Source organism: Pleurodeles waltl, chromosome 6 (genome assembly GCF_031143425.1).
Source record: "Pleurodeles waltl isolate 20211129_DDA chromosome 6, aPleWal1.hap1.20221129, whole genome shotgun sequence".
NCBI classification, from domain to species: domain Eukaryota; kingdom Metazoa; phylum Chordata; class Amphibia; order Caudata; family Salamandridae; genus Pleurodeles; species Pleurodeles waltl.
In genome coordinates this window covers 563,671,953-563,686,019 of record NC_090445.1, presented here as the reverse complement: position 1 = coordinate 563,686,019, position 14,067 = coordinate 563,671,953, and positions in this window count along the sequence as shown.

Genomic DNA, 14,067 nt, shown 5'->3' with positions numbered 1-14,067 from the left:
CCCATCCATTACACAGCAACATACATCTCCTGTGGGAGGAAGACTGCAACATTTCCATTCTTACTGGCAACAAATTACAACAGATCAATAGGTACTGGCAAATATCCGCAATGGTTGTGGCCTAGAACTCATCTCTACTCCACCAAACATTCCACCCCGGCTTTCTCTCAAACACACTACTCTGCTGAAATAAGAGGTACAGTCTCTACTTCTAAAACAGGCAATATAAATGGTTCCAATCAGTCAGGGCACAGGAGTATATTCTCTATACTTCCTCATAGAACAAGTTAATTACCTTCGGTAACGCCTTTTCTGGTGGATACACTAGCTACCTGTGGATTCCTCACCTAAAGAATTTTCCCCCATGCACCAGCATCCGTCGGAAATTTTTCTTCTAGCTCTGCACGTCGACAATGACGTCACAATTGCCCGACTCCCACGCAACGCCATATGATGTCATCCAGGCAATAAAAGGTCCTCGTCGACGTGCAGACGTCAGTTATCACCATTTTGTTATGTGCCTTTGAGGCGAACAGGTGAACATTGACACTACATATTTGACATGGACACATCAAGCAAAAGTTATATACCAACATTTTATTCAACCAATTGAAACATAATGAGTAGAAATAAACATTCTACCATATACAGTCCTACAATATGAAATATAACTATATATCTACATATAAACATACATATATATAAATAATTATGTACACATATATAAATCATTGCATCAGTATAAACATATCAATAACATACAGATGCTCACCCAAGGATATCTTGGTAAGACCAACCAGGCAACGGGGAGGCGGGTGGGACTGTGAGGAATCCACAGGTAGCTAGTGTATTCACCAGAAAAGGTGTTACCGAAGGTAAGTAATTTGTTCTTCTGATGGATACAACTACCTGTGGATTCCTCACCTAAAGAATAGAGTCCCAAAGCAGTACCGCACTCGGTGGTGGGTGCCTGAACGGTCAAACCAAGAAATCCTGCAGCACTGACCGTGCAAAATGGCCATCCCTCTGGACTTCAGAATCCAAACAATAATGTTTAGCAAATGTATGGAGGGATGCCCAAGTTGCGGCCTTGCAGATGTCAACCACAGGAACACCACTAGTCCAGGCCAAGGAGGCCGCCTTAGCCCTGGTGGAATGGGCTCTTAACCCCACAGGAGGTTCCTTCTTTGCTAGAGAATAACACAATTTGATGCAAAGAATGACCCACCTGGAAAGCGTTCTCTTGTGGACAGCTTTGCCTTTCCTCTTCCCCATGTAACCAACGAAGAGCTGGTCATCCTGTCTGAACTTTCTCGTCCTGTCGACGAAGAACCTCAATTCTCTTCTTGGATCTAGTCGGTGTAGCCTCTCTTCCTCCTTTGATGGATGAGGTGGATGATAGAAGGAGGAAAGCGTGATGGACTGTCCTAAATTGTTACAACCTTCGGTAAGAAAGCCGTCTCGGTCCTTAATACCACCTTGTCCCTATAAAAGGAAGTATATGGGGGCTCCACACTAAGAGCCTGGAGCTCACTCACCCTCCTAGAAGATGTAATGGCAACTAGAAAAACAGTTTTTAAAACTAAAAACCTTAAGGGACATGAATGCATCGGTTCAAACGGTGAACCCATCAGAAAAGCTAACACTAAGTTAAAATCCCACTGTGGCATAACGAATGGAGTGGGCGGACACTTATTAGTGAGACCCTTAATGAACCTCTAAACTATTGGGGACTTAAACAAGAAGGGTTGGTCTGGAAGGCACAGAAAGGCTGACAGCGCGGACAAATAACCTTTAACAGTCGCAACTGCACAACCTCTCTGTGCTAAGGATAACGCAAACGACAAAATGTCAGATAAGTGGGCACGTAAGGGATCAATTTGACTCTCTCCACACCAAGTCACAAATTTAGCCTGCCTGCTTGCATAAATAGATTTGTTGGAGTGTCGCCTGGCCGATAGTATAACGTCCACCACTTCAGGTGGGAGAGAAAAAGTACTACGATTGCCCCGTTCAATCTCCAGGCATGTAGGTGCAGGCTCTGGAGGTGGGGCTGTAGAACCTGCCCCTGCGACTGCGAAAGGAGGTCTGCCCTGTGAGGGAGACGGAGCGGAGGGCACAGAGAGAGTTGGAGAAGTCCTGAATACCACACCCTTCTTGGCCAATTCGGAGCTATTAAGATGACCTGGGCCCTGTCTTGGTGAATCTTCCTCAGGACCCGAGGAATCAAAGGTATGGGGGGAAACGCGTAAAGCAACCGACCGCTCCCGGACATCTGAAACGCGTCCCCCAAAGTTTCGACAGGCAGTGCGCGTTCTCCCGAGTGGCAAACAGATCTACCTGAGGAAACCCCCACATCCGGAAGATGCAAAAGACCAGGTCTAGATGAAGACGCCACTCGTGATCGTTCGAGATGTGCCGACTGAGACTGTCCGCACGTACGTTCAAAACTCCGGCCAAATGGTTTGCTAAAAAGCAAATCCATTGGTCCTGTGCCCAGGACCAGAGTCGCAGAGATTCTCTGCAGAGAAGGTACGACCCCACTCCTCCCTGTTTGTTTATATACCACATTGCGGTAGTGTTGTCTTTCAGAACTTGAACTGACCAACCGCAAAGAGAAGGGAGGAAGACCTTGAGAGCCAGATTGATGTGAAACCTCTGTTCCACTGGAGACCAATGACCTTTGACCTCCAGGTCCCCCAGATGAGCTCACCACGCTAGAGTGGAGGCATCCGTTATCACTGTGGCCACTGGAGGTGGCAGCGAGAACGGCTTTCCTTGAGAAAGGTTGCTGACGCAGCCCACCATCGAAGATCCGCTGCAGCGTCTCTGGAGATCCTTATTGATTCCTCGAGACCCCCTTTGTGTTGAAACCACTGCCTGCGGAGGCACCACTGAAGAGCCCTCATGTGCCAGCGTGCATTAGTGACCAACAGAATGCAAGAAGCGAACAGACCGAGCAGACAAAGGACCTTGAGGACTGGAACGACTGCTCCATTCTGGAACATTGGAATCAGCGCCTGAATCCGCTGCGGCAGAGGAAAGGACCGATTCAATGTTGTGTCCAGTACTGCCCCTATGAACAGGAGGTGTTGAGAGGGCTCTAGGTGAGATTTGGGCACATTCACCGAAAAGCCCAGATCGAACAACAACTGGGTTGTCGACTGCAGGTGATGCCGCAGGAGCTCCGGAGACTTGGCTTTGATCAACCAATCGTCCAGATAAGGGAATACTGCTATGCCCCTCCTTCTGAGCTCTGCTGCAACCACCGCCTTCACTTTCGTGAAGACTCGAGGTGCTGAAGTAAGACCAAACGGAAGGACCGCAAACTGATAGTGTTGCGACCCCACCACAAACCGGAGATTCTTCCTGTGCTACTTGAGGATCGGGATATGAAAGTAAGCATCCTGCAAGTCGACAGACACCATCCAATCACCTTCATTCAACGTCAAAAGAACCTGTGCTAGGGTCAGCATTTTGAACTTTTCCTGCTTGAGGAACCAATTCAAAATACTCAGGTCCAGGATTGGCCTCAACCGACCATCCTTTTTGGGGATCAGGAAATATCTTGAATAACAGCCCTGACCCCTCTCCTGCTCTGGAACCAACTCTACTGCATCTTTCGAGAAAAGGACTAGCACTTCCTGTTGTAATAAAAGAAGATGGTCTTCCGAACAGAAGGCTGGGTGGGGAGGGATGGAAGGGGGAAACTCCCGAAAGGGAAGAGTATAACCTTTCCCCACAATATCGGTGACCCAGCAGTCCGATGTTATTGACTCCCAATGTGGAAAAAATGAGACAATCTCCCCCCTACAGGAGATTCATGCAAAGGGAGTGATGAAGGACTAAGGCTGCTTTCCCTTTTGCACCCCTCCGATGGAAGAGGAAGAGGCAGAGTGCTGCTGGGTGGCCCCTCTGGTACGAAACCTACCCCTTCACCTATAAGATCTACAGGGGTGAGCAGTAGTAGATTGCTGTGCTGCTGCCTGGAATCTCCCCTGAAAGGAAGCGCTACACCCAAACCCCCTGAACCTCCTAAATGATCTCAAGGGAGTAGAGGTGGAAGCTTGCAAGCCCAAGGATCGTGCCGTGGCCCTACTCTCCTTAAACCACTCCAAGGCAGAGACAGCTTTTGTCCCAAAAAGTTTATCTCCATCAAAGTGCAGATCAAGTAGGGTTGACTGCACATCGGGAGAGAATCCTGAAGACTGTAGCCAGGCATGACATCTTGTTGCTATGGACGTGCCCATAGCTCTGGCCACGGAGTCCGATGTGTCAAGCCCAGATTGGATAATCGGGGTCGCAGCTGCCTGAGCGTCCGCCAAAAGGTTCAGAACCTCCTGTGGCAATCCAGAGTGTGTCTTGGCCTCGTCCATCAGGGCATAGATGTACCTGCCCAAGATACAGGTAGCATTTGTTGACTTAAAAGCCATGCTGCATGAAGAGAACGCCTTTTTTGCAGATTGGTCCATTCTCTTGGATTCCCTGTCCGAAGGAACCCCTGGAAAAGATCCTGGAGCAGTGCGGGAGGAGCATGAGGCCTGCACCACCAAACTCTCTGGAGTCGGATGTCTTGACAAGAAAGCTGGATCTCCAGGAGCCACCCAATACCTCCCTGCAACAGACCTATTTACTGCTGTCGAAGTCACAGGCTTCTTCCACACCTCCATTATCGGGTCTATGAGGGCCTCATTAAATGGAAGAAGCGGCTCCGCCACTGCTGAAGAAGGGTGCAACACTTCCGTTAGTCTTTATATCAGCAGCTGGAAGAGGAAGGTCAAGAATCTGCCGCCTTCCTCACCACCGAATGGAAGGAAGCAGCCTCTTTGGTTTACTCCCCCAGGGATGCTAAGTCTCACTCCGGTGAAGTGTCCAAACCACTGGCAGTGTCCAAGCCCTGCAGGTCTCCCAGGGGCTCTACAATCTCACCCTCTTCCAAGAGCTGCTTCTCATATTCCTGCTCCTCAAGCAGCCTCAGAGCCAATCTCCTAGAGCGGAGCCTGCCCTCTATTCTTGGCATCGATAAGGCGTCTGCCGACACCGAAGACCTTGGACGGCGTCGACCCTCGGATTCAACCGACACCGGATCCATCAGCGCCGTAGGCTTCTTCAACATTGATGGAAGTTGTGGAGAGCTCATCAGTGCCGGGGCAGCAGATGTCGTCAGCGTCACAGGTCTTCTAGGAGATTCCATTGGTACTGGCGCCGAACCAGCACCTCCCGTAGGAAGGAAAGGCATGAAGGGCATTGGCCTGTACAGAGCCGGAACACGCATGTCATATGCCAACGGACCCGAAGGTCCCGACTGACCACCTCCCGGAGCCATGGTGGCGAAGATGTTAAACATCGCATTAAGAAATGCGGCAGGGTCTGTGCCTGGTGCCGGAAACGCCAGATATCCCTGCGGAGCCGGCGCTTGAGGCGACGCCGGCATCGGTTCGTGCATCTACCTTTGCGCCGGTGAGACCGCCGGATCCTGATGAGGATCGACCTCAAAGACAGACAGCGGATACGTCGGAGAAGTAGGAGTCGTCCGAGGCGGAGGTGTTACAGTCGGACTAACCTCCCATGTCGGTCGGTATCGAGCCGATGGCGACCTCGAGCGGGATCAGTCCTTACTCGATTTACGTCGTAAGCATGCCGGCGCCGGGAGTCTCGATGACGCCTGTGCGATTTCGAAGACTTAGAAGAAGACCTACGATGATGATGTCTCTCCTTCTTCGATTTCGCCAAGAATAACTTGGCCTGCCGCTCCTTGAGAGCCTTCGGATTCATGCGCTGGCATGAACCGCACGCTTCGACCTCAGGGTCAGAGCTCAGACGCCACAAACAATTTTTGTGTGGGTCTGTCACCAACATTCGTCCCCCACACTCCCTAAAGGGTTTAAAACCCGATTTTCGTGGCTGAGACATTGTAACACTCGAAGTGAAGCAGTAGCTCCTTGGTAGCCTTGAAGAAAAAAATGTTACTTGAAGGCACGGAAAAAAGGGAACTGACGTCTGCACATCGACGAGGACCTTTTAATTGCCTGGATGACGTCATTTGGCGTCGCGTGGGAGTCGGGCAATTGTGACGTCATTGTCGACGTGCAGAGCTAGAAGAAAAATTTCCATCGGATGCTGGCGCATGGGGGAAAATTCTTTAGGTGAGGAATCCACAGGTAGTTGTATCCATCAGAAAAGGATGGCACTCTCAGACCCATTCTCGATCTCAGACCTTTAAATCAATATATCCTGTCAGAGCATTTTCACATGGTCACTCTACAGGATTAGTCGACAACAAAAAGGTACACAGTTCCTAGTTCTAGGGAGACAGTTAAAGTATCAGGAGCAAGAGCCCTCACACACCCAGAAGGGTGTCATGCTTCATCATCGGGAAGCTCCTCGTCAGACCGGCGGTGCAATATCTGACGGGCTCCCCTTTCGGGGGCTCTTTACCGGAGATCTTTTTATTGTGTGGCTGCCGTCAAGTTTAAGCAGGTCAGACGTTTATTTTTGCAGGAGAGTGAATATAAAATTGATTAGGAACCCCTAAGTAATCTACTTTACTGGTTATTTCAAGGAGTTACGATCAAGATTAAAAAACAAATCAGAAAGTGGAGGATGAGAATAATGCTCAACCACTTTAGAAAAAGCCTGGAGATCTGGGAAATTGTCACCTGACCCCTAGGGTCTGGTCAACATGTTTCGCGTAGTGTGGTCATGAAAGATCCTTTAACGCTTCATCAGGACCTATAATGAACTGAGCTTCTCCTGACTCTATAGCATTATTTCTAATATATATATGAGAGAGAGTAACAGTCACTTACATTTGTATAAACTGTCTCGTCAAAATTCTGAATCAAAAAAAGGTCGCCCTAGAGAATAAAAAATACAAACAGATATTGTGTAGAAAAACACGGTTAAATGACCATCGCACCCAAAGTGAAACGGTGAGCTGAGTGATGTTTGATAAATAAATAAGAAAAACATCTGCTTACCATCCCTCACCATGTGGGGGGCCCCTTGGGGAATAGCACGAAACAGCCAGTCACTTCTGACGAGGGTTACACATCATAAGGAGGGTTAATACAATATATGTAATACGCGCACAAAGTAGTGTACATTGTATTGTCCCATTTAACAGTGCATCATGGTTGTAGCAGACTTCATAGTTGTAAATAGTCTCCAAAAAATTTATAACAAAAAATTATAGTAAATAACCCCACTTTCAGGAGTCCAATAACATGCCTTATATCGCAACTGTCTCTGACTGAACCCCAACAATGATTCCCAAATGATAAGGATAAACGGAAAGCACAGAAGAAAAAGAAATATATAGAAGACACCACCTTCATCCTTCCTCCCTAACCTCATGCGTCTCTTAGAGATTCGGAACTTAGTTGCCAATATCAAAACTGAAATGTCCAGGAGATGTCGAGTATTTGGCGGTGTCACAGCACCAAACCATAGATTAAAGGTCAGTGCTGACGGGGATCGTAAACAGTGCAAGGAGCCCAATAATCTACAAGGAAAGAACGCTTATTGAGCCCTTCGTTACTTACTTGGGACTCGGCGTACTCCTCGCAGAAACCTACCCGCGGCGTGCTGACCCCGAAATGATGAAACGGGGACGAACTCGAAGATATTTAAAAACCGACGCGGAGGTTGAATGCTTCCGCGTCACGTGATCGCGTCACCATAGAAGTAAAAATAAAAGGTGGACTAAGAATAATAGACTCGGTCAACTCGGGCAACCACAATGTGGCGGCCATCTTGTAGAGAGGTGCTCCTCTAGTGAAAATATATCGAGGATGATGTATAAAAAACGGCACTAAATGGGCACTGAACAGAATGCTTGTAAGAATGTCAGGGTACAGTGAGACCTAGGGGTAACCCCACTACTGATTGATTTAAAAGATAGGAAAAAATAGGAAAAAATTGCGGAGTCATTATAACCTCTTCTGGAGGCTAAGTATGGTTCAAGTGGATACTCTGAGAAGCATCTGGAATAGGTAAGTCAACAAATTGAAAATTATGGAGTATTAACATATTATTTAGACATGATATAAACGAGGCAGTCTAGTCATGAAGGGAACTAACTGGACAGTGATACCCAAGGAATATCATCATTCAAACCATTGGTATTAGTGTGTAGTTTAAATATCCATCGTTGTTCAAGCCTGAATAGTGATTGGGAGGAATCGTTAATATAGCTGGGAGATTCCAAAATGACCCAGCGTAAATCATCAGGTCTGTGTGGTGTTTCCAAGAAATGGGCGCATAGTTTTGTGGTTACACGTCCGCATCTGATGTTGCTTCTATGCTCATTTATCCGTATCTTAACGGGTCTAGAGGTCATTCCGATGTACCGCAGACCACAGGGACATGTTATCATGTAGATACAATTCTTGGTATTGCAATTAGTGTTTTTTGTCAAATTCCATCGGCCGATTGGGGCCAAGTCAAGTGTCTCACTCTACAGGATGTCATTCCCTTGTTACAAAAACAAGATTACATGACGGGGTTAGACCCAAAGGACGCTTACTTCCAGATTCCTATACACCCAGCTCAGGGCAAGTACCCAAGGTTTGTAATAGCGGGCAAGCACTATCAATTCAAAGTACTACCCTTTGGGGGTAACAACAGCACCAAGAGTATTCACAAAATGTCTAGCTGTAGTCGCAGCATACCTCGGAAGGCAGCACATACATGTGTTCCCTTCTCTAGACGACTGGTTAATAAAAGCTAGCACCATTCTAAAATGTCGACAGCACATACAATACACAATAGATACCCTATACAAATTAGGGTTTACAATCAATTACCAGAAATCTCACCTTCATCCAGCACAAATGCAATCTTATCTGGGATCAATTTTGTACACTCAGTCAGCACTAACCTACCCAAATCCACAATGCATACAAGCGTTTCACACTCTTATTTCCCAATTGCAGATTAATCAAACTTACACAGTAAGATTTGTCATGAGGCTTTTATGGATGATGGCATCATGCATAGTAATAGTGCCAATTGCGTGTCTCAACATGAGACCACTGCAACAGCGTCTCTAGCAACAATGATCTCAGGCACAGGGTCAACTACAGGATCTAGTGTTGTTGAACCGCCAAACTTAAAATCACTGCAATGGGGGGGGGGCATTTCAGGACCCTGTACCACAGACCATAATTACGACAGATGCATTCATGACAGGTTGGGGAGCCCATCTCAACAATCTTACAATACAGGGGGAATGGAACTCAATCCAGCAAACTTACCACATAAACCACCTGGAATTGCTGGCAGTGTTTTTAGCCATCAAAGCATTCCAACCACAGATCATACACAAAATGGTCTTAATAAAGACAGACAACAATGTGTTATCTGACAAAAACGGGGATAGGGACATACTCATCCCAATTGTCCCTCTTAGCACAAACAATTTGGAAATGTGCAATTCACACTCACATCCACCTGCTAGTGGAGTACATCCCAGGGATACACAACCAGCTAGCGAACCTCTTAAGCAGGACGCAGCAACAAATACAAGAATGGGAGATTCACCCACAAGTAATTCAATAATACTTTAAGATATGGGGAACACCAAACATAGACCTTTTCGTAACAAGTGAAAACTCAAAAAGCCAAAACCTTGCGTCCATATACCCACACCCTCAATCCAAGGGCAATGCTCTATGGATCAATTAGTCAGCGATATTTGCTTATGCTTTTACCCCTCTCCCATTAATTCTGTTTCTGGTCAACAAGATCCATCACACTTCACTCACTGAGATATCCCTAGCTCCCACGTGGGCACGTCAGCACCGGTACACAACACTATTGGATCCGTCAGTAGTACCACATCACAAGCTCCCAAACAGACCAAAAATACTAACTCACAACAAAGGTCAGATCAGGCATCCCAATCCCAGGATGCTCAGCCTGGCAATTTGGCTCCTGAGGTCATACAATGTGTATATCTACAGCTTCCATCAGAATGTATGGACATTCTAAAACAAGCACTTAAACCTACAACCAGGCAGTGCTATGCAGCCAAATTGAAATGTTTTGTATATTAATGTCATAACCAAAAACATTGATCCACTCAAAGCGTCAGTACAGGATATTGTCTGTTATTTGCTTCATTTACAGAAAGCAAATCTCGCATATTCATCTATTAAAATTCATTTAACTACAATATTAGCCTACCTCCGAAACAGACAACATACCTTTCTGTTTAGAATTCCTGTCATAAAAGCTTTTATGGAAGGGCTTAAAGGAGTTATTCCACCTAGAGCTCCACCAACTCCTGCATGGAACCTTAGTATCGTACTCACAAGACTTATGGGATCAACATTTGAACCCATGCATTCTTGCACTCTTCAATTTCTCTCATGGAAGGTTGCTTTCCTTGTAGCAATGACTTCCTTAAAAAGAGTAAGTGAAATACAAGCATTCACTTTAGAAGAACCCTTCTTTCAAGTATGCAAACACAAAATAGTGCTTAGGACAAATCTAAACTTTATACCCAAAGTGGTTCCCACCACTGATAGGGGGCGCCGCCTCCAAAATAGTGCGTCTGAGTTTCTGAATCACATGTCCCACATTGCCCTATAGAAGGTCATCAGGCTTGTGGTATATTTGTACTCCAAGATATCTAAAAGTGGATGTCACCCAGGATGGGCCCTGCAAGTTCTCCATCGGAGGTGTGCACCTTCACAGCGGAAAGATGTGGGATTTCTGCCAATTAATGTGCAACCCTGATAGGTCCCCAAACTTCTCAAGTTATTCTGTCACACCCTTCAGCTCTTGATCGGAATCCCAAAGGAAGCGCACCATATCATCCATGTGTAGTGTAATCTTGTGACCTGGTTCCTTAACCACCAGCCTCCTGTAGTGATCAACCGTCCTTGCCGCTTTAGCCAGAGGTTCTAACTCTATGGCAAACAATAAGGGTGATAGCGTACAATCCTGTCTTGTTCCTCTGGCCACTAGGTAAGGCTCAGATATTGTGCGTCCTGTTTGAACTCGAGCCGTTGGGGACGTGTAGAGCAATCTTGCCCATCTGACAAATCCCTTCCCCAACCCCGTCTTGTCCAACACTTTATATAAATAATCCCATCTAAGGCTATTGAAGGTTTTTGCATATTGACTGTTATTATCACTGCCTTCTCTACCTCTGGGGGTTGTTGCTGGAGGACGAATATCAAGCACCTAATATTTATGGCAGTGTTGCGGTGGGGTATAAAGTTGGCCTGATCCGGATGTATCAGCCTGGCCATATGCTGTGGTAGAAGGTGTGCGGCAAGAATCTTGCTCAGGATTTTATAATCCATGTTCATCATGGATAGTGGGCGGTAGGAGCGCACGTCTTCTGCAGGGCGCCCGGGCTTTAGAAGTGGCATGACTATGGCTTCATTCATGGAGGGGGGCAGAGAAACCATCTCCAGTGCCTCTTAATAAAGGGCACTGAGTCTGGGGGCTAGTGTATCCTTATATGTGCTGTAAAAGTCTGCTGGGAGCCCGTCCGCCCCTGGTACCTTCCCCCTGACCATTGTTTTAATGGCCGCCCTAATTTCTGGGATGAAAATATAATTTCCCAGGGCCAGGCACTCCGCTCTGGATAGCTGTGGAAGTTTAAGCTCTGGCAAGCGACGTAACTGTGAAGGAGAGATGTGCTCAGCAGGCGGGACATATAGCGAGGTATAGTATTCAGGAAATCTCGCATTTATCTCATTCTGTCTATATAGTCAGTTTTCCTTCTCATTCTCAAACTCCATTATTAGCAAACTCCTTCAAGAGAGGTTCACCAACCATGCTAGGAGAGATCCCATTCTGTTCCCTTTCGCGTGCGACCACGCTATGTATGCTTTGTGGTCAAAGCATCTCAGCCTTTCTACCGAAGCCGCTACCTACTCCTTGGCCTTCAAAAGTAACCGGTCCAATTCTGGATCCACGGGCCTCTCCCCTTCTAGGGTTCCTAGTGTATCTTCGTGTTCCCTAATTTCCTTCTTAAGGGTCCTCTTAACCCCTACCACGTTGGCTATACATTTACCCCTGATTACTGTCTTAAAGGCCTCCCATTCCACTGCGCGAGAAGTCGCAGTGGCATCATTATCCACAAAATAGGTTTGGATGGTCTTGCCAATTGAATGTCAGTAGGCTGTATCTTCCAATGTTTCCACTTTGAGCCGCCAGTCCGGTATTCAAGGGCGGACTCTATGCCACGCTACCTAGAGCAACAGTGGATTGTGGTCTAATACCGCACGGCACAGGTATTCTGCAACACACTACAGTGCGGATGACGTCAGGGGATGACAGGAAGGCATCCAATCTGACATGGAGGTCACATAGTCTTAAGTAGAACGAGTAATCCCATTCTATAGTGTGGGTGTAAGGAAATGCCTCCTTGGCATGGTTACCCCCTGACTTTTTGCCTTTGCTGATGCCAAGTTCTGATTTGAAAGTGTGCTGAGGCCTGCTAACCTGGCCCCAGCACCAGTGTTCTTTCCCTAACATGTACCTTTGTCTCCACAATTGGCACACCCTGGCATCCAGGTAAGTCCCTTGTAACTGGTACCCCTGGTACCAAGGGCCCTGATGCCAGGGAAGGTCTCTAAGGGCTGCAGCATGTCTTATGCCACCCTGGGGACCTCTCACTCAGCACAGACACACTGCTTGCCAGCTTGGGTGTGCTGGTGGGGAGAAAATGACTAAGTCGACATGGCACTCCCCTCAGGGTGCCATGCCAACCTCACACTGCCCATGGCATAGATAAGTCACCCCTCTAGCAGGCCATACAGCTCTAAGGCAGGGTGCACTATACCATAGGTGAGGGCATAGGTGCATTAGCACTATGCCCCTACAGTGTCTAAGCAAAACCTTAGACATTGTAAGTGCAGGGTAGCCATAAGAGTATATGGTCTGGGAGTCTGTCAAACACGAAGTCCACAGCACCATAATGGCTACACTGAAAACTGGGAAATTTGGTATCAAACTTCTCAGCACAATAAATGCACACTGTTGCCAGTGTACATTTTATTGTGAAATACACCCAGAGGGCGTCTTAGAGATGCCCCCTGAAAACATACCCGACTTCCAGTGTGGGCTGACTAGTTTTGCCAGCCTGCCACACACCAGACATGTTGCTGGCCACATGGGGAGAGTGCCTTTGTCACTCTGTGGTTGGTAACACAACCTGTACTGGGTGGAGGTGCTTCTCACCTCCCCCTGCAGGAACTGTAACACCTGGCGGTCAGCCTCAAAGGCTCACCCCCTTTGTTACAGCGCCACAGGGCATCCCAGCTAGTGGAGATGCCCGCCCCCTCCGGCCACAGCCCCACTTTTGGTGGCAAGGGCGGAGGAGATAATGAGAAAAACAAGGAGGAGTCACTGGCCAGTCAGGACAACCCCTAAGGTGTCCTGAGCTGAGGTGACTCTGACTTTTAGAAATCCTCCATCTTGCAGATGGAGGATTCCCCCAATAGGATTAGGGATGTCTCCCCCTCAGGGAGGAGGCACAAAGAGGGTGTAGCCATTGGTTACTAACCCCCCGACCTAAACACATCCCTAAATTGAGTATTTAAGGGCCCCCAGGAAGACAGATTCCTGCAACCTAAGACGAAGAAGGACTGCTGACCTGAAGCCCTGCAGAGAAGACGGAGACACCAACTGCTTTGGCCCCAGCCCCACCGGCCTGTCTCCCCACTTCAAGAAAAACTGCAACAGTGACGCGTTCCCCAGGGTCCAGCGACCTCTGAAGCCTCAGAGGACTACCCTGCATCTAAAAGGACCAAGAACTCCGGCGGACAGCAGCTCTGCTCCAAAGAAGAAACATCTTTGCAACAAAGAAGCAACTTTTAAAGAACGCACGTTTCCCGCTGGAAGCGTGAGACTTTCCACTCTGCACCTGACGCCCCCGGCTCGATCTGCGGAGAAACAACACTACAGGGAGAACTACCCAGCGACTGCAACCCTGTGAGTAGCCAGAGTTGTCCCCCCTGAGCCCCCCCAGCGACGCTTGCAGAGGGAATCCAGAGGCTCCCCCTAACCGCAACTGCCTGCTTCCAAGAACCCAACGCCTGGTAA